This window comes from Microcaecilia unicolor, chromosome 1 (genome assembly GCF_901765095.1).
Source record: "Microcaecilia unicolor chromosome 1, aMicUni1.1, whole genome shotgun sequence".
Taxonomy (NCBI): domain Eukaryota; kingdom Metazoa; phylum Chordata; class Amphibia; order Gymnophiona; family Siphonopidae; genus Microcaecilia; species Microcaecilia unicolor.
The window spans coordinates 678893771-678918488 of record NC_044031.1 but is presented as its reverse complement, the minus strand read 5'-3'; positions in this window follow the sequence as shown (position 1 = coordinate 678918488).

The window sequence follows — 24718 nt, the reverse complement described above, 5'->3', positions numbered from 1 at the left end:
ATTATTGGGCTGAAACTCTGGAATTCTTTACCCCCTGAAATGAGAGCTTTGAGAAGTCTGCTCAAATTTAAAAAAGCTTTAAAGACTGTCTTATTTCAGAGAACTTTTTCTTCAAGTTATGATGTGATTTGTGGCTAGCACTATTGTCTGTACTGTTATTTTTTGTTTTATTAAAATTCTTGTTTGTATTTGTAATTTATGTTTAGAATTATGTTTATATTTTGTTAGCTGCTCAGAATTATAGATAATGCAGACTTTTATAAATAAATAAACAGAAATTGTTCCTTTTGAAAGATCCCCAGGTTGTCTATGAATAAAAATGAATTAAGGCAAAGAGTAGGAATGACCAATGCAATAGTCCAGTTTAAAAGCACAAGTCTTTAATAAGTGTATATAGTCACTTGCTTGAAAATATTACATCAGAACAATGAAATAATGACATTTGCTTGAAGATGGACTCAACATGGTCCATGTTTCAGCCTATACCTTCAACTGGAGTGCTCTATGACAAATAAACGTGCAGTTCGTTGTCACAATATATACTCAGATACCACACTGGTGTGAAAATGTCATTAATATGTGTCTTTTCAGGATTACTAGGCTAGCAAATGAAATCTTTTTGCTACTAATGGTGAGATTGGTGAATGTAGTTATGATTAATGGATGTTATCCATCATTGTTGAACAGGGCTTTAGTTAGGCCGCTGTTAAAGGGGAAGATTTTGGTCGTGACTGAAGTTGTTAACTATCATCTTGTTTCCAATTTGCCTATCTTACCTAAAGTAATTGAAATTTTTATTTTACTTCTGATTTTTTGCAAAATTATGGATTGTTGTGCCCATATCAGTGTGATATTAGAAAGGGAAACAGTATAGAAACTTTGATGTCAGCAATGTTGATTTTCTTAGACATCACATGGAGAGCAGAAGGGATATTGCAAGGGTGTTATTGCTGGACACTCTGTCCACTTTTGACACTATCATAAAGTCTTCCTTGATGGCTTGAAGGGAGAAGATTTTCTGTGATTCATTTCTTCAAACTAGAACCCAGAGAGCATGAGTATCAGTGAGTCCTCAATGAAATTTGTTGGATTATTTGTAGTAAATAATTAGCAGATTTTAGTACACACAGCTTCAGCTTTAGAAATGTTAATTTCTTTCTTCATCTCTCTCTCATTCACCCCTGAATAATTCACTGCTGAGTCACTTTAAAGTTGAAGTAACAAAACATCTGTTTACTCACAGTTTGTAGTTTGATTATAATCAGACAGGCTTATATATACATATTACTATACATTTGTATTATCAGCTCCTTCCATGTGCTTAGATGGTAATGGATGCTCACACCACCATAGATCCTCTCAGGTTAGGAGAGATCATGAGCTCCATGTGCTCCATGTGCTGCATGTGCTGCATCTAACCCCCACAGGAAGTTGCATAGCTGTGTGACCTCTCTAAGTAATTCACATCAGAGGTCACAGAGTAATCACAGAGAAATAATAGGTGACAGGCAATGCATGTAAAATACAATTACATTCCAACAAACCCCTTCTCATGCATAACTGTCATGCAATTATTTATTCATACAAAGTCCAAGCTTTATACGCAGATTCACAAAATGTTCTCTGGGTAACGGTTTGGTCATGATGTCAGCTGTCATCTCACTGGTGTGACAATAGTGTAGACTGATGACCCCTTCTTTTGCCAACTCTCGCACGTTGTGGTATTTCGTTGCGATGTGCTTGGTGCGTGACTGAACCTTGTCATTCTGTGACAGTCGGATGCAGCTCTGATTATCTTCCATTATCTGGATTGGTCTTTTTTCAGCTATTCCGAAATCCAGCAAAAGTTTTTCAATCCACATCAGTTCTCTGCACGCTTCCGATACGGCCACATATTCAGCTTCTGTAGAAGACAAACTCACAATACTTTGTTTATGACTGGCCCATGAAATTTGTACATTTCCATACATAAACACATATCCACTTGTGGATTTATAATTAGAATGATCCCCTGCCCAATCTGAATCACAGTAACATATTAGTTTTGGATTACTATTGGCTGAAATCTTTAATTTACAATCAATGGTACCCTTTAAATACCTTACCATCCTTTTAACTGCAGTCCAATCTGATTTGGTAGGTGAGCTGACCCTTCTGCTCAAAATTCCTACTGCATTTGCTATATCAGCCCTGTATGTGGTAGCTAGATATATAAGCTTACCTATGGCTGATCTATATTGGATGTTATCTGGTAAAGGTTCTCTTACTGTTTCATCCTTCAGAAAATCAGTGATCATGGGAGTGCTTACAACTTGGGCATCTTGCATACCTAAACTTTCAATAAGCTCATTTATTTTCTGCTTCTGGCTTAGAAGATAAGAACCATCATTTTGTTTCTCAATTTCTATACCAAGATAGTATGACACATTACCAAGTTCTTTTATCTCAACATTGAGGTTTAAACATTTTACAATGTCCTTGTACTCTTGCTCACTTTTGCTTGCAATGAGCAGATCATCAACAAAAGCTAAAATGTATGCATATTGTCCATTTGTGCACCTAGTGTACAAGCATTTATCTGCTTCACCTTGCTTAAATCCTAAATTTGTCAATATTTCATGCAATTTATCATTCCAACATTCTGCACTTTGCTTTAATCCATAAAGACCTTTGTTTAATTTACACACTAGCTGTCTTTGTTTTGTATTTATGAAACCTGTTGGCTGTTCCATGTACAAGTCTTCAGTTATATCTCCGTGAAGAAACGCTGTTTTCACATCAATGTGTTTGACTTGCATGCCTTTTGAGACTGCAATGCTCAGAAGTGTTCTTATTGTCGTGTGTTTCACTACAGGTGCAAACACTTCATCAAAATCTTCTCCATATTTTTGAAGATATCCCTTTGCCACTAATCTGGCTTTATACCTTTCCACTTTTCCTTGTGCATTCCTTTTTAACTTGAATACCCATTTGCATCCTATAGCTTTCTTGCCAGGAGGTAATTTTGTAAGAATCCAAGTATTATTTTTATCCAATGCATCAATTTCTTCTTGTGCAGCGTTATGCCATTCAGCAGCTTCTTCTGCTGGCATTTTCTCAATCTCATCCCATGTTAAGGGCTCTTGAGCTTCTGCTGACTTTGTTAGGTAAGACAGTCTTGGGGGTGGAACACCTTTGTTTTCCCTGGATGAGCGTCTGACAACAGGTTGGTCTGACCTTTCTGCATCCTCTAAATCTGTGAGTCCTTCTCCAATTGATTCCCCTTCTCCAACTGTACTGTCTTCTTCAATGATCCTTTCTGTGTCTGCTTCCTCTGCCTGTTCCTCGTTAGATACAGATGAGTTGCTTTCAGACATCTGCCTTGGTATGGCATTTATATACACTGGCATGTCTATTATGGTTCTAGTTTCATATTCTGGATGATAAGGCTCATCTGGGATAATCCAGCCTTTATCAACCCTTTTGTTTTCATCAAAATATGTAACATGTCTTATGCCAACAATGCCAGTTTTCAGATTCAAAATTCTATATCCTTTGTGTCCTGGAGCATAGCCAACTAAAATGCCCCTTCCTGTTGTGGAATCCAGCTTATGCCTTCTTTGCTTTGGTACATGAGCATATGCTGTACTTCCAAATGTTCTTATGTGTGACAGGTTTGGCTTCCTACCATGCCATGTCTCATGTGGTGTGCGCTCAGCGCCTTTAGTTGGCATTCTGTTTTGTAGGTACACTGCTGTGAGAATGGCTTCCCCCCATAGTCTTTTAGGGAGATTGCTATCTGACAGCATACATCTGGTTATTTCCACAATTGACCTAAATTTTCTCTCTGCAACAGAATTTTGCTCTGGTGTGTAAGCTACTGTTGTGATATGTTGAATGCCTTCTTGTTCTAGAAATGTGCGCATGCTTTGTGAAGTGAACTCACCACCATTGTCGGTCTGAAGAACCTTTGGTTTTCTTTCAAATTTATTGCTCACCATGGCTACGTATTTCTTCAGCATGTCTGTGACTTGACTTTTTTCTTTCAGCAAATAGGCCACACAATATCTAGAGAAATCATCCAAGAATATTAGCACAAATCTGTTATTTCCCAATGATGGGATATTAAACGGTCCACATAAGTCACTGTGTATTAAGTCCAGCACTTTATTACTCCTATTTCCTGTGTATGCAGGAAATGAGGGTCTTACACCTTTTTGAGTAACACAGTCTATGCATTTCTCCATTTTACCAGCATCTGCACTTATCTGAATGCCGGTGGCCAGTTGCTTACTGTAAAGATCCTGGATCACCTTAGAATCACGATGTCCCAGGCGGCGGTGCCAGATTTCCAGACTACATTTACCATCATTCTTCCCCACTTGCGCCAGATGTGAGGCTTCACCTGAAATGCTCAGTTTATAAACATCATTATGCATAAAAGCTTCAGCATACACTTCATCATTTTTAGAGATTGTGCACTTACTGTTTTCAAAATGAATCGCAAATCCCTTCTTATCTAATGTAGATACACTAAGCATATTGCAAACTGCTTGGGGAATATACAAGACATCACTTACAGGAATTTCTTTAACTTCATTAGACACTTTGCATTTTAAGAATCCAATACCTTTTGCTTGGATCTTAGCAGTCCCTGCGTTTGCAGTTTTAAGAATACCTTCCTCTGGACACATTTCCTGAAAGAAATTCTTACAATTGGTTAAATGGCATGTGCTCCCTGAATCCAAAATCCAAGTACTTTCATTTGAATTATTATTTACCATAGTCAAAGATTTTTCTGTCATTAGAAAGCCCTTGTGTTTATCTTTGTCCTTCATACATTTCCTGGTTTGAAAATTCTTTAGTTCCATTGGCTTAGGTGAGCTAGAGGGAGTGTTTTGTGTTTCCTTACACCATTTAGATACATGTCCCTCCTTTCCACATGAGTAGCAAATCAGCTTGCCCTTGGGTGGAGTTTTCCCATAGCTCCGCCTTCCTCTGTTCTTTGCCAAGAAATTTGTTTCATTTCTCTCTGACTTGCTTTGAGAACACATCTCCTCAGAATCATTTATTATGCATTCCTGCCTTAGTTTTGATGTTGCCTGTTCAAAAGATTGCCCTTCAATGGCCTCATTTACAGACCTAAAAACATCAAACTTCTTTGATAGTGAGGTAAAAAGAAATGCTCTTTTCAATGCATCACACATGGGAATTCCAGAAAGTTCTAACTTTTGAAATGAAGACATAAGATGCATAATGTGATCATTACATTTACTTTTATCCCTTAATTTGGTTTCATTCAACTCTGCCAACCAAATTGGTTGCTGCTTTGCATATGTAGTTGCATACATAGTTCTCAGTTTATATAAAATGTCCTTTGGTGTATCTTTTCCCTCCACTAATATGGCTTGTTTCTCTGAGAGAGCTTCCAAAAGCATGCACTTCACATAATAGTTTGCATTGTCCCATTCAGCCATATTTTCAGCTGTTCTGTCTTGGTCTAAGCATATATGTAATCTTTTTGCTCGAAGGAGACATATGAATCTTAGTTCCCACTGCCGATAATTAAACTCAGTTAATTTAGGCACCTTGAGAGAATAGAACAATGGTGAATTTCTTCCCTCAGCCATTTTCTTAGCCTTCTGTCTGCTGTGTGGGGGGAGAGAGAGAAAGACTGAATCTTTCCTTTAAAACTTAAGAGAAAAATGTGGCCTTTTTTTCTGCCTGGTAATATTTCTCTTCTTTTTCAATTCCTGGCCCTGGGCCCATAACCCTTTTGTTGGATTATTTGTAGTAAATAATTAGCAGATTTTAGTACACACAGCTTCAGCTTTAGAAATGTTAATTTCTTTCTTCATCTCTCTCTCATTCACCCCTGAATAATTCACTGCTGAGTCACTTTAAAGTTGAAGTAACAAAACATCTGTTTACTCACAGTTTGTAGTTTGATTATAATCAGACAGGCTTATATATACATATTACTATACATTTGTATTATCAGCTCCTTCCATGTGCTTAGATGGTAATGGATGCTCACACCACCATAGATCCTCTCAGGTTAGGAGAGATCATGAGCTCCATGTGCTCCATGTGCTGCATGTGCTGCATCTAACCCCCACAGGAAGTTGCATAGCTGTGTGACCTCTCTAAGTAATTCACATCAGAGGTCACAGAGTAATCACAGAGAAATAATAGGTGACAGGCAATGCATGTAAAATACAATTACATTCCAACAAAATTCACTCTGCAATTTTATTGATTCATCAAGTATTATTATTTGATTTATTAAGCATTGTATGATTTGTCAAGATCAGCAAGGACCAAGCATCTAGTGGTTTCAGCCATTTCTTAGGCTCAGCTAGAGGTCACAAAATGCTCCATAATTTTTGTTGCAAGTCCACTTTTGTGGAATACCCTGCCGATTTATTTACATGTACAGAGTATCTGATGTTTAGAAAACAATTGAAAATTCTTGCAAAATTTGATAGGGATATAGGAATCATGTTTAAAGAGAAATGGGCAGTTGATTGTGTCTAATTTGAGCTTATGAGTATGATACAGAATTTGGGGCAGAGGTATGATTTGTTTTATTCAGTTTTTAATTTTATCTCGAATTAGTTTTTTTGTTTATCTATGTGTTTGTCTATGAATGATTTAGCACCGGGTTCCCCACAAACATGCAGTGTGCTACAGGAGAGAGGCGGCCCCTTCTGTCCGCGCTCCGGTCCCAAGGCATGTGGCTATCCCTAGCCGGCTGAGCAGCTGGCTATCCCTAGCCAACCAAGGCTCCTCGGCACTGCGATATTGTTCTGTTTATTTATTTATTTTTGTTACATTTGTACCCTGCACTTTCCCACTCATGGCAGGCTCAATGCAGCAGGCAATGGAGGGTTAAGTGACTTGCCCAGAGTCACAAGGAGCTGCCTGTGGTGGGAATTGAACTCAGTTCCTCAGGACCAAAGTCCACCACCCTAACCACTAGGCCACTCCTCCACTCCTCCACTGACTTAGAGGCATTCAGTCATAATCCCACAGATGGTAGCTTCGCCCCATTGGCTCCTCAGTCAAGCACATCCACCAAATGTATTTTTATATGTTTGTTTTAGATGTATTGTTCATGTTGATTCTATAATCCATCTTGCTGACATATAAAGAACCATCCTAGTTCCTGGTAAGAACAGGGTACATGAACAAGGTACACTTGTGAGGCCTTTGACAGTGATCCCTCTCCTCAGTGATCATTTTTCTGAGTGTGTAATGGAAGATAGTAAATCTTCATTGAAGAGGGACACCCTAGTTACTCCTTGATGGCTTTAAAGCATTTGGCGGCCCTTTTACTAAGTTGTGGTAAAAAGTGGCCTGTGCTAGTGTGGGCACGTGAAATCAGTGTGCACTGGGCAATTTTTTTACTGTGGTAGTAAATGTCTGTGTAGTAATATTAAAAGTAGTATGTGGCTATTTACTGCCTGAGCCCTTACCGCCACCTATTTACTTGGCAGTAAGGGCTCATACGCTATTCATGCAGTAATCAGACCGTGCGCAGCAATGTGGCCACACTGCCGATTACTGCTGGAAACGCCCCTTTGGTAGAACGTAGAAATTTATTTTCTTCCACAGGAAACTGCACACACCAACTTCAGAACTATCGCTGGACGCCCGCACTACCGCAGTGGTAGGGTCGATTTGGTGCATGGACCTGCACGGTAGCCCTAATGTGGCATAGTAAAAGGGCTCCTTGATTAATCAAGATGAGAAGTACTGAAACTTGTCTGCAAAGTATGAAACATGTGCATTCTCTAAGGGCTCCTTTTACAAAGCTGCAGTATTGATTTCCGGTGCGGTAAATGCGAAGAAGCCCATTCAATTATTATAGGCTTCGTTGCATTTGCCGAACGGGAATCAGTACCGTGGCTTTGTAAAAGGAGCCCTAAATGAGCTGAATTAGAGCTGTGTACCTCACTGTTTCTTTCGGAAAGGGTTTGAAGCATAAACTCAATCACTGTTTTAGAGTGGTCATCCTGCATCCAGTTTGACTTCTAGATTAGCATGCCTCTTGTGAACTGCAATGTGTAATAACCTGGAACTAAAATTATTTTTGCTGACTGGCCAACCCAAAGCATTCTCTTGAGTGGCCCTAAGGAAAAGGACATTACACACTGAGCTCACGCACATACATACACATACACACACACACACACACTCACATATATACGCACACGCATTTGTTTCTTTTTCAGTTTCATTGTTCCATTTGTTTACTTCAAACAAGGCATATGATTAGATGTCCTACTTACACAGCCTATCTGGTACAACAATTACCCTGCCTGTCTCTTTTCTCTACAAATGAACAGTTGCCCCTAATCTTTTTTTTCCTTTTGATTTTACATTGATCTGTTGGTTATTGATCTTTTCATTTCAGTGCAGTTAAAATACAGCTCTCTTAGCAGCCAGCTATCCTGCTGCTAGTCTACTCTACATTAACTGTTTAAGTCCAATAGCAGGGTTAGAGGGACGGGTCAGGAGGGTGCTGTTAGTTTACAATAAAAAAAGGAACTACTTTACCACTTACTGCTTAATTTAATAATCCCTGGACAGCAGCAGCTTCAGCCTTGGGGATGAAGGGCAGAAAGCCCCAATGCTTCATATCCCTGGGAAGTAGATTCAACAAAGGAAAACTTTGAAAGACCTCTTCCTTTGTCAGTCCCTTCCATTTTTCCAGTAACTCCCTACTGCCCAGTCATATTAGGTACACTGAAGTCTCCAAATAGCATATGTTATTTTCCACAGGTGATCTTGGTCACACATGTTATGCAAATGAGCTCAAATATCATTCATAGCAAAAGCATTCGCAGATAATCAAGCAAGGCCATGATTTTCTGCAAACATACAGTTGCAAAAAATGTCCTGAATTTCTCACAGATTTTTTTCATAAGACAAATGCTACCAGGCCACTTTATATATTATGTAAATGAGTTGTCAATCCCCTCCCCCTTCAAAAAAATCCCATGATGCTCATTTCTTCCTGTAAGGGAGCTTACATGTTATAAAACTGGAAGCTAACAGGGAAGCATGGAGCTATGAACATAAAAATATAAGTGTTGTTATACTGGAACAGACTGAACGACGATCAGGCCCAGAAAGCTGTTTCCAACAGTGACCAACCCAGGTCACAAGTACTTGGCAAAATCACTTATCCTAGAAAAAGTAGTGATGGATTATGATCTTTTCTTTTAGGAAATTATCCAAACCTTTTTTAAACCCTGCTAAGCTAACTGGGCTTCTTTTACAAAGCCACACTAGTGATTCATGCATGGCAAATGCGAAGAAACCCATTCAGATCCTATGGGCTTCCTCTTATTTGCTGTACGGGAAGCCCACTGCTTTTACCACATTTTCTGGCAATGAATTCCAGAGTTTAATTACACATTGAGTGAAGAAATATTTTCTCTGGTTTGTTTTAAATTTACTATTTAGTAGCTTCATTCCATGCCCCCTAGTCCAAGTATGTTTGGAAAGAGTAAACAAGTGATTCATGTCTACCCGTTCCACTCCACTCATTATTTTATAGACCTCTATAATATTTCCCCTTGGCTGTCTCTTCTCCAAGCTGAAGAGTTCTAGCTGCCTTAGCATTTCCTCATAGGGCAGTCATCCCATCCCTTTTATCATTTTTATCACCCTTCTCTGTACCTTTTCTAATCCTGCAATATCTTTTTTTTGAGATGCAGTGACCAGGATTGCACACAGTATTTGAGGTGCAGTCACTCCATGGAGTGATACGAAGGAATTATAACATTCTCATTTTTGTTTTCCATTCCTTTCCTAATAATTCCTAACATTCTATTTGCTTTCTTAGTTGCTGCTGCAGGTTTTCAACATATCATCAACAATGACACCTAGATCTTTTTCTGGGTGGTGACTCCTAATGTGGAACCTTGCATCACGTAGCTATAATTTGGGTTCCTCTTTCTAACATGCATCACTTTGCACTTGCTAACATTAAATATCATTTGTCATTTGAATGCCCAGTCTCCTAGTCTTGTAAGTGTTGGAATGTAATTGTATTTTGCATGCATTGCCTGTCACCTATTATTTCTCTGTGATTACTCTGTGACCTCTGATGTGAATTACTTAGAGAGGTCACACAGCTATGCAACTTCCTGTGGGGGTTAGATGCAGCAGACACAGCACATGGAGCACATGGAGCTCATGATCTCTCCTAACCTGAGAGGATCTATGGTGATGTGAGCATCCATTACCATCTAAGCACATGGAAGGAGCTGATAAGACAAATGTATAGTAATATGTATATATAAGCCTGTCTGATTATAATCTAACTACAAACTGTGAGTAAACAGATGTTTTGTTACTTCAACTTTAAAGTGACTCAGCAGTGAATTATTCAGGGGTGAATGAGAGAGAGATGAAGAAAGAAATTAACATTTCTAAAGCTGAAGCTGTGTGTACTAAAATCTGCTAATTATTTACTACAAATAATCCAACAAAAGGGTTATGGGCCCAGGGCTCAGGAATTGAAAAAGAAGAGAAATATTACCAGGCAGAAAAAAAGGCCACATTTTTCTCTTAAGTTTTAAAGGAAAGATTCAGTCTGTCTCTCTCTCCCCCCACACAGCAGACAGAAGGCTAAGAAAATGGCTGAGGGAGGAAATTCACCATTGTTCTATTCTCTCAAGGTGCCTAAATTAACTGAGTTTAATTATCAGAAGTGGGAATTAAGATTCATATGTCTCCTTCGAGCAAAAAGGATTAAATATATGCTTAGACCAAGACAGAACAGCTGAAAATATGGCTGAATGGGACAATGCAAACTATTATGTGAAGTGCATGCTTTTGGAAGCTCTCTCAGAGAAACAAGCCATATTAGTGGAGGGAAAAGATACACCAAAGGACATTTTATATAAACTGAGAACTATGTATGCAACTACATATGCAAAGCAGCAACCAATTTGGCTGGCAGAGTTGAATGAAACCAAATTAAGGGATAAAAGTAAATGTAATGATCACATTATGCATCTTATGTCTTCATTTCAAAGGTTAGAACTTTCAGGAATTCCCATGTGTGATGCATTGAAAAGAGCATTTCTTTTTACCTCACTATCAAAGAAGTTTGATGTTTTTAGGTCTGTAAATGAGGCCATTGAAGGGCAATCTTTTGAACAGGCAACATCAAAACTAAGGCAGGAATGCATAATAAATGATTCTGAGGAGATGTGTTCTCAAAGCAAGTCAGAGAGAAATGAAACAAATTTCTTGGCAAAGAACAGAGGAAGGCGGAGCTATGGGAAAACTCCACCCAAGGGCAAGCTGATTTGCTACTCATGTGGAAAGGAGGGACATGTATCTAAATGGTGTAAGGAAACACAAAACACTCCCTCTAGCTCACCTAAGCCAATGGAACTAAAGAATTTTCAAACCAGGAAATGTATGAAGGACAAAGATAAACACAAGGGCTTTCTAATGGCAGAAAAATCTTTGACTATGGTAAATAATAATTCAAATGAAAGTACTTGGATTTTGGATTCGGGGAGCACATGCCATTTAACCAATTGTAAGGATTTCTTTCAGGAAATGTGTCCAGAGGAAGGTATTCTTAAAACTGCAAACGCAGGGACTGCTAAGATCCAAGCAAAAGGTATTGGATTCTTAAAATGCAAAGTGTCTAATGAAGTTAAAGAAATTCCTGTAAGTGATGTCTTGTATATTCCCCAAGCAGTTTGCAATATGCTTAGTGTATCTACATTAGATAAGAAGGGATTTGCAATTCATTTTGAAAACAGTAAGTGCACAATCTCTAAAAATGATGAAGTGTATGCTGAAGCTTTTATGCATAATGATGTTTATAAACTGAGCATTTCAGGTGAAGCCTCACATCTGGCGCAAGTAAGGAAGAATGATGGTAAATGTAGTCTGGAAATCTGGCACCGCCGCCTGGGACATCGTGATTCTAAGGTGATCCAGGATCTTTACAGTAAGCAACTGGCCACCGGCATTCAGATAAGTGCAGATGCTGGTAAAATGGAGAAATGCATAGACTGTGTTACTCAAAAAGGTGTGAGACCCTCATTTCCTGCATACACAGGAAATAGGAGTAATAAAGTGCTGGACTTAATACACAGTGACTTATGTGGACCGTTTAATATCCCATCATTGGGAAATAACAGATTTGTGCTAATATTCTTGGATGATTTCTCTAGATATTGTGTGGCCTATTTGCTGAAAGAGAAAAGTCAAGTCACAGACATGCTGAAGAAATACGTAGCCATGGTGAGCAATAAATTTGAAAGAAAACCAAAGGTTCTTCAGACCGACAATGGTGGTGAGTTCACTTCACAAAGCATGCGCACATTTCTAGAACAAGAAGGCATTCAACATATCACAACAGTAGCTTATACACCAGAGCAAAATTCTGTTGCAGAGAGAAAATTTAGGTCACTTGTGGAAATGACCAGATGTATGCTGTCAGATAGCAATCTCCCTAAAAGACTATGGGGGGAAGCAATTCTCACAGCAGTGTACCTACAAAACAGAATGCCAACTAAAGGCGCTGAGCGCACACCACATGAGACATGGCATGGTAGGAAGCCAAACCTGTCACACATAAGAACATTGGAAGTACAGCATATGCTCATGTACCAAAGCAAAGAAGGCATAAGCTGGATTCCACAACAGAAAAGGGCATTTTAGTTGGCTATACTCCAGGACACAAAGGATATAGAATTTTGAATCTGAAAACTGGCATTGTTGGCATAAGACATGTTACATATTTTGATGAAAACAAAAGGGTTGATAAAGGCTGGATTATCCCAGATGAGCCTTATCATCCAGAATATGAAACTAGAACCATAATAGACATGCCAGTGTATATAAATGCCATACCAAGGCAGATGTCTGAAAGCAACTCATCTGTATCTAACGAGGAACAGGCAGAGGAAGCAGACACAGAAAGGATCATCGAAGAAGACAGTACAGTTGGAGAAGGGGAATCAATTGGAGAAGAACTCTCAGATTTAGAGGATGCAGAAAGGTCGGACCAACCTGTTGTCAGACGCTCATCCAGGGAAAACAAAGGTGTTCCACCCCCAAGACTGTCTTACCTAACAAAGTCAGCAGAAGCTCAAGAGCCCTTAACATGGGATGAGATTGAGAAAATGCCAGCAGAAGAAGCTGCTGAATGGCATAAAGCTGCACAAGAAGAAATTGATGCATTGGATAAAAATAATACTTGGATTCTTGCAAAATTACCTCCTGGCAAGAAAGCTATAGGATGCAAATGGGTATTCAAGTTAAAAAGGAATGCACAAGGAAAAGTGGAAAGGTATAAAGCCAGATTAGTCGCAAAGGGATATCTTCAAAAATATGGAGAAGATTTTGATGAAGTGTTTGCACCTGTAGTGAAACACACGACAATAAGAACACTTCTGAGCATTGCAGTCTCAAAAGGCATGCAAGTCAAACACATTGATGTGAAAACAGCGTTTCTTCATGGAGAAATAACTGAAGACTTGTACATGGAACAGCCAACAGGTTTCATAAATACAAAACAAAGACAGCTAGTGTGTAAATTAAACAAAGGTCTTTATGGATTAAAGCAAAGTGCAAAATGTTGGAATGAAAAATTGCATGAAATATTGACAAATTTAGGATTTAAGCAAGGTGAAGCAGATAAATGTTTGTACACTAGGTGCACAAATGGACAATATGCATACATTTTAGCTTTTGTTGATGATCTGCTCATTGCAAGCAAAAGTGAGCAAGAGTACAAGGACATTGTAAAGTGTTTAAACCACAATGTTGAGATAAAAGAACTGGGTAATGTGTCATACTATCTTGGTATAGAAATTGAGAAACAAAATGATGGTTCTTATCTTCTAAGCCAGAAGCAGAAAATAAATGAGCTTATTGAAAGTTTAGGTATGCAAGATGCCCAAGTTGTAAGCACTCCCATGATCACTGATTTTCTGAAGGATGAAACAGTAAGAGAACCTTTACCAGATAACATCCAATATAGATCAGCCATAGGTAAGCTTTTATATCTAGCTACCACATACAGGGCTGATATAGCAAATGCAGTAGGAATTTTGAGCAGAAGGGTCAGCTCACCTACCAAATCAGATTGGACTGCAGTTAAAAGGATGGTAAGGTATTTAAAGGGTACCATTGATTGTAAATTAAAGATTTCAGCCAATAGTAATCCAAAACTAATATGTTACTGTGATTCAGATTGGGCAGGGGATCATTATGATTATAAATCCACAAGTGGATATGTGTTTATGTATGGAAATGTACAAATTTCATGGGCCAGTCATAAACAAAGTATTGTGAGTTTGTCTTCTACAGAAGCTGAATACGTGGCCGTATCGGAAGCGTGCAGAGAACTGATGTGGATTGAAAAACTTTTGCTGGATTTCGGAATAGCTGAAAAGAGACCAATCCAGATAATGGAAGATAATCAGAGCTGCATCCGACTGTCACAGAATGACAAGGTTCAGTCACGCACCAAGCACATCGCAACGAAATACCACAACGTGCGAGAGTTGGCGAAAGAAGGGGTCATCAGTCTACACTATTGTCACACCAGTGAGATGACAGCTGACATCATGACCAAACCGTTACCCAGAGAACATTTTGTGAATCTGCGTATAAAGCTTGGACTTTGTATGAATAAATAATTGCATGACAGTTATGCATGAGAAGGGGTTTGTTGGAATGTAATTGTATTTTGCATGCATTGCCTGTCACCTATTATTTCTCTGTGATTACTCTGTGACCTCTGATGTGAATTACTTAGAGAGGTCACACAGCTATGCAACTTCCTGTGGGGGTTAGATGCAGCAGACACAGCACATGGAGCACATGGAGCTCATGATCTCTCCTAACCTGAGAGGATCTATGGTGATGTGAGCATCCATTACCATCTAAGCACATGGAAGGAGCTGATAAGACAAATGTATAGTAATATGTATATATAAGCCTGTCTGATTATAATCTAACTACAAACTGTGAGTAAACAGATGTTTTGTTACTTCAACTTTAAAGTGACTCAGCAGTGAATTATTCAGGGGTGAATGAGAGAGAGATGAAGAAAGAAATTAACATTTCTAAAGCTGAAGCTGTGTGTACTAAAATCTGCTAATTATTTACTACAAATAATCCAACAGTAAGGTCCTCTTCCAATTTTTCACAATCCTCTTGAGATTTAACAACTTTGAATAACTTTGTGTTATCAGCAAATTACTTCACTAGTTATTCCAATCTCTAGATCATTTATAAATATATTAAAAAGCAGCTGTCCCAGCATAGACCCCTGGGAAACTCCATTATCTACCCTTCTCCATTGAGAATACTGACCATTTAACCCTACTCTCTGTTTTTTATCTTAACCAGTTTTTAACCCACCATAGGACATTACCTCCTATCTCATGACTTTCTAATTTCCTCAGGAGTCTTTCAAGAGGTACTTTGTCAAATGCCTTTTGAAAATCCAGATACACAATATTGACTGGCTCACCTTTATCCACATGTTTATTCACCCCTTCAAAGAAATGTAGTAGATTGGTGAGGCAAGATTTCCATTGACTAAATCCATGTTGACTTTGTCTCATTAATCCATGCTTATGTATATGCTCAGTAATTTTGTTCTTTATAATAGTCTCTACAATTTTGCCCAGCACCGATATCAGGCTCACTGGTCTATAATTTCCTGGATCACCTCTGAAACCCTTTTTAAAAATTGGCGTTACATTGGTCACCCACCAATCTTCCGGTACCATGCTTGATTTTAAAGATAAAGTGCATGTTACTGACAATAGCTCTGCAAGTTCATTTTTCAATTCTATCATTACTCTGCGATGTATACCATCTAGTCCAGGTGATTTGCTACTCTTCAATTTGTCAAATTCCCTTACAGAGATTTGTTTTAGTTTCTTTGACTCATCAGCATTGAATACCATTTCTGGTACTACTATCTCTCCCACATCCTCCTTGGTGAAGACCAAAGCAAAAAATTAATTTAATCTCTCCACTATGTTCTTGTCTTCTTGCCTAGTTTTTACTATGTGTTTTTGCCTCCAATGCAATCTTCTTTTTAAAGTCTCTCTTTGCCTTGTTTATCAGGGCTTTGCATTTGACTTGCCATTCCTTATGCTGTTTCCTATTATTTTCAGTTGGATCAATCTTCCATTTTCTGAAGGATTTTTTTATAGCTCTAATAGATTCCTTTATCTCACTTTTTAATTATGTTGGTTGTTTGGCCTTCCTTCCTCCTTTTTTAGTAGATGGAATATATCTGGTTTGGGCTTCCCAGATGGTGTTTTTGAAGAGCATCCACACCTAATGTAAATTTTGTACCTTTGCAGCTGCTCCTTTAAGTTTGTTTTTTTTATACCATTCTTCTCATTTTATCATAGTCTCCTTTTTGAAAGTTAAATGCTAATCTATTAGATTTCCTGTGTGTACTTACTCCAGAGATTATATCAGATCTGATCATGTTATAATCACTGTTATCAAGTGGCCCCAGGATCATTACCTCCTGCACCAGATCATGCACTCCACTAAGGACTAGGCCTAGAATTGTTCCCCCTCTTGTTGGTTCCTGAACCAGCTGCTCCATAAAGCAGTCCTTGATTTTGTCAACGAATTTTGCCTCCCTAGCATGCCCTGATGTTATATTTACCTAGTCAATATTGGAGTAATTGAAATCACCCATTATCATTGTGTTCCCCAGTTTTTTAGCCTCCCTAATTTCTGATAAATTACAGACCAGTAAGCCAGACATCAGTGTCAGGCAAAATAGTGGAAACTATTATAAAGAATAAAATTACAGAACACGTAGATAAACATGGTTTAATGGGACAGAGTCAGCATGGATTCAGCCTCACCAAAGAAAGTCTTGCCTCACCAATTTGCGTCATTTCAAGTTTTCAAGTTTTATTCAGGATTTACTATCCTGCCAATCAAAAAGTATGTCTAGGCAGCTGTTACGATTGTGCCCATGTTTCATGCTCTCATTCACCTCGCCCCGTGGTGGTTAGACCTGGTGACTGCTGTGGACTGACTGCTGGCTGTTTCCCATGTTCCAGAAGGTATTCCGGTCCGGTTTGGATCTTCCAGCCATCCAGACTGTTTTGGGAGTTTTTTGAAACTAAGCAGTACCCGTACCTGGTGAACTCCCTTGTAGGTTGCCTTTATTAACCACCTGGAAGCTTTCTAGTTTGCCTTGCAACAAAGGTCCTCTGAGGAGTGTTCTTCTGTGAGTGTTTGTTGCTGTGCTTTCCTTGCTACTTTCTGTTCCTGCTAGACTCTGCTTGTTTCCTGGTTTGCCCTTTTGACTGCTGCCTGCCCAAGACTCTGCTTGTTTCCTGGATTGTTCTACTGTCTGCTACCGGCCCAAGACTCTGCTTGTTTCCTGGATTATTCTGCTGCCTGCTGCCTGTCCGAGACTCGGCTTGTTTCCCAGTTTATTCTTCTGATTGCTGCCTGCCCAAGACCCTGCTTGATTCCTGGGTTCCTGTTGATTGCTGCCAGCCTACTGACTCTGTGTGGTTCCTGGTTTCCCTGCTGCTTTGCTGCCTGCCAGTAGACTCTGCTGGTTTCGTGGACTATTCTCCTACTTGCTGCTTTTGCTTCTGTTCCAGCCCAACCGCTCCAGTACGGGGTGTACCTGTCTGTCTGTGTTCTGCCTTGTCTCCTGTTTAGGTGATTCTCCTGCCGCTGCCACTCCTCGGTGGTGGCCCAGGGGCTCACAGACCCAGTGTTTTGTAAGAAGCGTGACAGCAGCTTACAATCTAAAAATTATAGGAAAGAAAGAGAACAATAAAACATGAAAGAAGGGTGGGGAAGAACTACAATTTTAATAGGATAGAAGAAGAGGGAATTATATAAGGGAGGGGTTTATCTAGTATGTCAGGTCTAACAAGTTCAACTTCCATGGATTACAATGGAGAGACTAGAGACATACATCAGAGAAGATAAATGTTTTCAATGTTTTCAATGTTCAATGTTTTCAAGCATCAAAAACACACACTGATGCTAGCTCATGCCTCCTTTTAGCTCAGCTTAGTAAAAGGACCCCAAAGAGAATAATTCTATAAACTAGGCATTAGCATTTAGATGTATATTATGCATATAAGTGTTTAGAATGCTAGCATATATGCATGTATGTGTACACATTCATGTGTTTATGCTAACATGCCTCCTAAACACTACTTTGCAAATACCTGTTTAACTTCTATAGTAAGGGGGCGTATACAAGGCAGAGTATGGGCGGGACTCCCACTTCCATGTATAAGTTACAGAATATTGTAATTTATGCCGTCCCTGCTAAACTTAGGTGCTTACATGTACACCAGCTCTGTGGCTGGTAGAAGTACCTGCAACTAAATGTCAGCCATGTATATACTGGGTTACACTAGTATTCTATAATGGAACCTAGTTGTCTTTATAGAATAGTTTCCTATCATGCCCCCTCAGGGAATCAAAATTGAGACCCCCCCCCCCAGTTATAGAATTGCCCTCAAAATGGTTTGGTTCAGGAACAGATTAGGAGAACTAAGCCACTTGTAAATGCAAAATAAAAAAACACAGCTCAATGACTGGGGCTTAGAAGACAAAAAAGAGAGACAGGATAGTGTGGTGCATGTCCAATTACTTTTAATTACTTTTTCCTAAGGATTTTTCCTCCCAGTGGGTAAGCTACTCATTAGAATAAGCACAATCATTACTGACCAATAGCTAGATTTTCTGAAAGTGGAGAAATTTCATGCTACCAAGGGAAATTAAAACTTTAAAATACTCAGGTCAATATTCAAATGGTATGGTCAGTGCCTTTTTTAAACACCAGCCTCAGAGTTTAAGTATTTTACATATGTTCAGCACTGCTATCCACAGAAGAGCAGTGTTGAATGTAGGCATACACCCCGGATTCTATATAGCACGCCTAGAGATCCGCGCCAAAATCCAGGCAGATTCTCTAACAACATGTGTAACTTAATTAGCATAACAAGCTAATTAGCATTGACAACAGCACTTAACAAGCAATAATGAGCACTAATTGGCAATAATTAGAATATACGCATACAACTCGCTAAGCGTATTCTGTAATGCACTGCTGCTAATTTCTAATGTGCAGACAAAAAGGGGCATGGTTATGGGCAGGGAAATGGGCATTTCATGGGCGTTCTGAAATTTACATACGTAGTTATAGAATATGGCCCTCTGCATCTAAATCTACACGCTGGGATTTATACCATGTTTTTGTTGGTGTAAATGGACGTGTGTAGTTTTAGGCACCATATATCGAATCCCCCCCCCCCCCACAGCAGTAAACACCACAACTATATAGATAGCTGGTGATATTCAGCCTATGGATAAATTTACCTCTGTTTTGCTGCCATAACTTTATCCATAGAGCTATGTGGATAGCAGCTGAATGTTTCAGGCTATCCATAGAGATAAGTAGAATGCCCCCACTTCACCCTTGCTTCACGATGGCACTGTCCAGATAGGCATTTATACCAATATCAGACTGTGTACTTTCATCCTAAGGGTTAAAAGTGATATGATTTCAACAAAGCCAAATTTCAATCTGACTCTATGGAGTACTGATATAACTTCTGTGGGCTTCAAAACTTGGGTTGATGGCAAGTTACTCTTATTTATAGAATTGGCAGATATCAAGACACTAGAGCATGAGTGTCCCCGAATGTATGAAATAAAGTCCTCCAAAAGGCTAAAATGTTTTTCATTAATGAAATATTTCAGAGAATGGATAATGGTCAAGAGGTTTGATCTGTGATTTGAATTATTACAGATATTTAATTAATCTACTACTAAAAGCTGACTTGCTTATGAGACTAATACTATAAATTATGCAAGTACCACCCCTCCTGTTACTTGTGGATATATTTGCTTAACGGAGGAAAAGACTTCAGATGCTCGGCTCTACGCCGGGTGAGCTTCCTCATCAGTCTAAAAAACCTCCGAGAGTTAAATTGAAATTTTACTGAATGTTCTTTTTTACTTTTTATCTTCTTTTGTTTTTAATATATCTAACTCAATTTAACTATATCTAATGTAACTGTTGTCTATTATCTAGAACATAACTATTCAAGGGCACTTACCTTCAAGGTTATATGATTTGGTTTGCTCAACAGAGAGCCTCTTTTTCACAATAAGCTTCCTCAGGAGTCAAACATCTTTTTATCTTGCCCTTGTATGAGTCTCTGTTCCGTCATTGTAAATGATATTTATTTAAAACATGTATAGTCTGCCTATTGTTTAAAACATTTATTGTCTGCCTATTGTATGTCTAATCCATAGTACAGCCAATACATATATAAACTCAAAACCATCTTAATAAAAAAAATGGAAAACAAAATAAAACATAAAAAAGTTAAACATAAATTTATCCCATCAAATGCTAACCATGACACCAGAACCTCATCCAGACAACTCCTTCATATAGGAGCCCTTTCACTAAGCAACAATAGGGCTAGCATGCGAGTAGTGCGCATCAAATCGACACTACCGCTGGGGTAGCATGGGTGCCCATTGGTAATTTTGAAATTTGGCATGCCTTGTTTCCTGTAGTAGAAATATTTTTTTATTTTTTACCACAGGGGACATCCCAGTGATAAACGGCAGCGTGTCCATATTGGCACATACTGTATGATTACCACATGAGTAGCGTATGAGCCCTACCTCTAGGTCAATGGGTGGCAGTAAGGGCCCAGGCAGTAAATAGCTACATGCTACTTTTAATTTTAGTGCACAGACATTTACTGCCCCATTAAAAAAGGCCTTTTTTTCCTAGCCATGGTAAACAAAATGGCCCCGGCACGGTCCAATTTCACACATTCAAACTACCATAGGCCACTTTTTACCGCAGCTTAGTAAATGAGCCCCTAAAGTAACAGGATGATGACTAATAAAAGGCCTGAGAAAACAGTATTGCATTTAGCTGCTTCTGATAAATGGCTCATCTGGGCCTGCAATGGAAAAACAGCTGCTCCTTATTTTCATAAAGTGTATCTTCCTCAAAAAAGAAATGGATAATATTTGTGTGCCTTCCAAAAAAGGGTTTACAAATTTTCAAGACAGAATTTAGATAGAATGGGATTGCTATGGGGGCTTCCCTGGCCATGGCACTTCCTACACTGTATATGGCTAACCTGGAAGAGAGAGACATCTATCCTTTGGTCAAGTTTCAAACTCTTCGTGTTTGGAAACGCTTCTTGAACAATATTTTTTTATTTGGTCATCTACCAAGGAAGCTTTGGAAGATTTTGTGCTGTGGTTGAATACCCTTGACCCTTATATCAAATTTGTTGAGACCTGTAGTCAGAAGGAGATTGATTTTGTTGGTTGTACCGTCTTTTCATGGAATCATACATGATTGCACTAGAAAAACAATTTTCTCTATGCAGGGCCCTGAACATTGGAACAAATTACCACAATCCCTTCATCACCAAACCTCCCTTCAAAAATTTAAAGCAGAGCTCAAAACTTTTCTGTTTTCAGACACATACTCCTAATTCTCCATGCATACTCAGAATTCTGTACTCATTGACCACGAAGAATGAATGTACAGTCATAATCTTAAAGCACTTCCTTCCCCTTCCCCCCCCCCCACACTTTTTCCTATCCATATTGTAGTTCTGCCCTCTTCCCCTCTTGAGTCATGTGTTGTCACCATAAATATATGTTATACTATTTTAATGTAACTTTTAGCATGTAAACCGTCTAGACATTTGCCTGATAGGCAGGTTAGCAAACCCTTAATAAACTTGATAAATTAATGGAAGATTGGCCACCACTCTTTTCAAGAAGAAGACTGATGGGAATAGTTATTTGCGGTTTCATAGTTCCTATCCTTACCGCATAAGACAAAGAGGGGCATAATCGAAAGGGACAGTTTTGTTGAGGACGTCCTCACAAAACATCCCAATGGAGGGGTGGGGAAACCCGTATTATCGAAACAAGATGGACGTCCATCTTTCGTTTCGATAATACGGTCAGGGACGCCCTCAATCTTGAAATTTTGGTCATCCTTAGAGATGTCGTCCCTAGACTTGGTCGTTTCTGATTTTCGGTGATAATGGAAACCAAGGACACCCATCTCAGAAACGACCAAATGCAAGCCCTTTGGTCATGGGAGAAGCCAGCATTCATAGTGCACTGGTCCCCCTGACATGCCAGGACACCAACCGGGCACCCTAGGGGGCACTGCAGTGGACTTCATAAAATGCTTCCAGGAACATAGATCCCTTACCTTGTGTGCTGAGCCCCCCAACCCCCCCCCCTAGAGCCCACTACCCACAACTGTACACCACTACCATAGCCCTTATGGGTGAAGGGGGCACCTAGGTACAGTAGGTTTGTGGTGGGTTTTGGAGGGCTCGCTGTTTCCTCCACAAACATAGCAGGTAGAGAGGGGGATGGGCCTAGGTCCACCTGCCTGAAGTGCATTGCACCCACTAAAACTGCTCCAGGTACCTGCATACTGCTGTGATGGAGCTTAGTTTGACATCTGAGGCTGGCATAGAGGCTGGCACGACATATTTTGAAAGATATTTTTTGAGGGTGGGAGGGGGTTAGTGACCACTGGGGGAGTAAAGGGAGGTCATCCCCGATTCTCTCCGGTGGTCATCTGGTCATTTCGGGCACCTTTTGTGCCTTGGTCGTAAGAAAAACACGACCAGGTAAAGTCGTCCAAGTGCTTGCCTTTTTTTCCATTATGGGTCGAGGACATCCATGTGTTAGGCATGCCGAAATCCCACCTTCGCTATGCCTCCGATATGCCCACTTGAACTTTGGCCGTCCCTGCGATGGAAAGCAGTTGGGGAAGTCCAAAATTGGCTTTCGATTATACCGATTGGACGACCCTGTGAGAAGGACACCCATCTTCCGATTTGTGTCGAAAGATGGGCATCCTTCTCATTCAAAAATGAGCCCGAAAGTCAATTTTTAAGAAGAATTTGCTCTTTATTGGAGGAAGTTAAATTCCAAGCTAAAGAACTTAAGAACAGATTACTCCAGCATAGTTATCTATACAAGGTTGTAAAATTTGAATATCTGAGACATGATATGCCCAGCGTGAGTTGTTGCTGCAATATGTACAAAACAATGAAGACACACCTTTGACATTTGCTCATAAATACTCACCGCTATCTACCTAGATCAATCAAATTGTTTTATGTCATTGGCATGTGGTTCAGGTTTTGGGACTGTTTCCTGATAGACTGGTATTTGCCTTTCAGCAAAGCTCTAATATTGGAGAAATGATTAAAATGATGATCCAGCCATCATCTCTACATCAGTTTCAAGGTACTCATAATATTTGTGGTCATTGTCAATGATGTAGTTGTCACGCCGTATTACCTTTGGGACTCACATCATCCTGTCTGCTGCTCCTGCTGCAAGAAACCACCCTCGCATCTCGTGCCTGCTGTGGTGACCTGCAGTGCTTTGGCTTCCACCAGTGCTGCTGCAGCGTGACCACTTCCTGCATGATGCCGCTGATGTCGAGGGTGGTGCCCCGTCAACTATCGCCCTCCTGCCTTTATTTCTGGAACTTCTACTTTGCCCTGGTGCCTCAGCAATAGTTCCTGCTTGCCCTCCTTGGCCCCATGTGCCTCAGCAGTAGTTCCTGCTTGCCCTCCTGGTCCCAGTGCACTGGAGCACTCCCCTGACTTATCTTGCCTGCTTCTTACAGAGACTCTCACCTCGCCTGTCGCTTGTCTGACCTTCTCCTGGATACCGACGACACCTTGCCTGTCTCCTGCCTGGAACCTCACCTGAATACTGATGACATCTTACCTGCCATCTGCCTAGACCTTTGCTTGGACCTTGCCTACATCCCATTCGGCTGACTAGTTCACCTTGGAGATAGACTTGCCCACCACCCAGTCTACTAGACCCTTGACTTGGCCCTCTTCCTCCTAAGTCCTACTGGCCACTCACACCTGAGGGCTCAATCCTCAGGGGAAAGGTGATTGGTACAGGTGAAGACCTGGGGTTGGCGGCTGCCGAACTGGTTTACATCGATGTCATTGGTCTTTAGTCCATTTTACTGTGAATAAAGCTTCTGATGTGAACTTTTTAGTCTGTTAGACGTTTTTATTCTGCATCATCCATCATGTCACCCCCGCTGTGTTTGTTCACATTGGTGTCAGCCACAGGACTCAGTTCTTCCTCAACCATCTCTCTGCGTAACAGATTGCCAAGGCCATAAGCTCAGCCAATAAACCCACACTGCCAGACCTGGCTCTGGCTCAGGCCTTACAGCAACAGCAAAACCAGCTGCAACAGCTTTCTGGTGTTCTCCCAGATGTGTGTGTCCAGTTGATGGTCTTGAGGGCCACTCCTGCTCCAAATCCCAATCTCACCACTCAAGCAGTGTCCCCAGCGGTTGCAGCTCCCATCCGGGTTCCCGATCCACATCGGTTTTACAGGACCCCTCAGGCCTACTGGGGATTCATAAATCAATGTTTAATGCACTTTGAGTTGCAACCAGCCTGTTTTCCCACTGATCGTGTAAAGGTGACCTACATTGTGTCATTATTGTCCAGTCAGGCCCTAACCAGGGCATCTCCTCTTTTGGAACAACAGGACCCAATTCTTACTGACCTTCCTGCCTTCCTGAGATGATTTCATATGGTTTTCAATGAACCTGGACGACTGTCCTATGCCGCCAGTGAACTTCTATACCTTCAACAGGGCT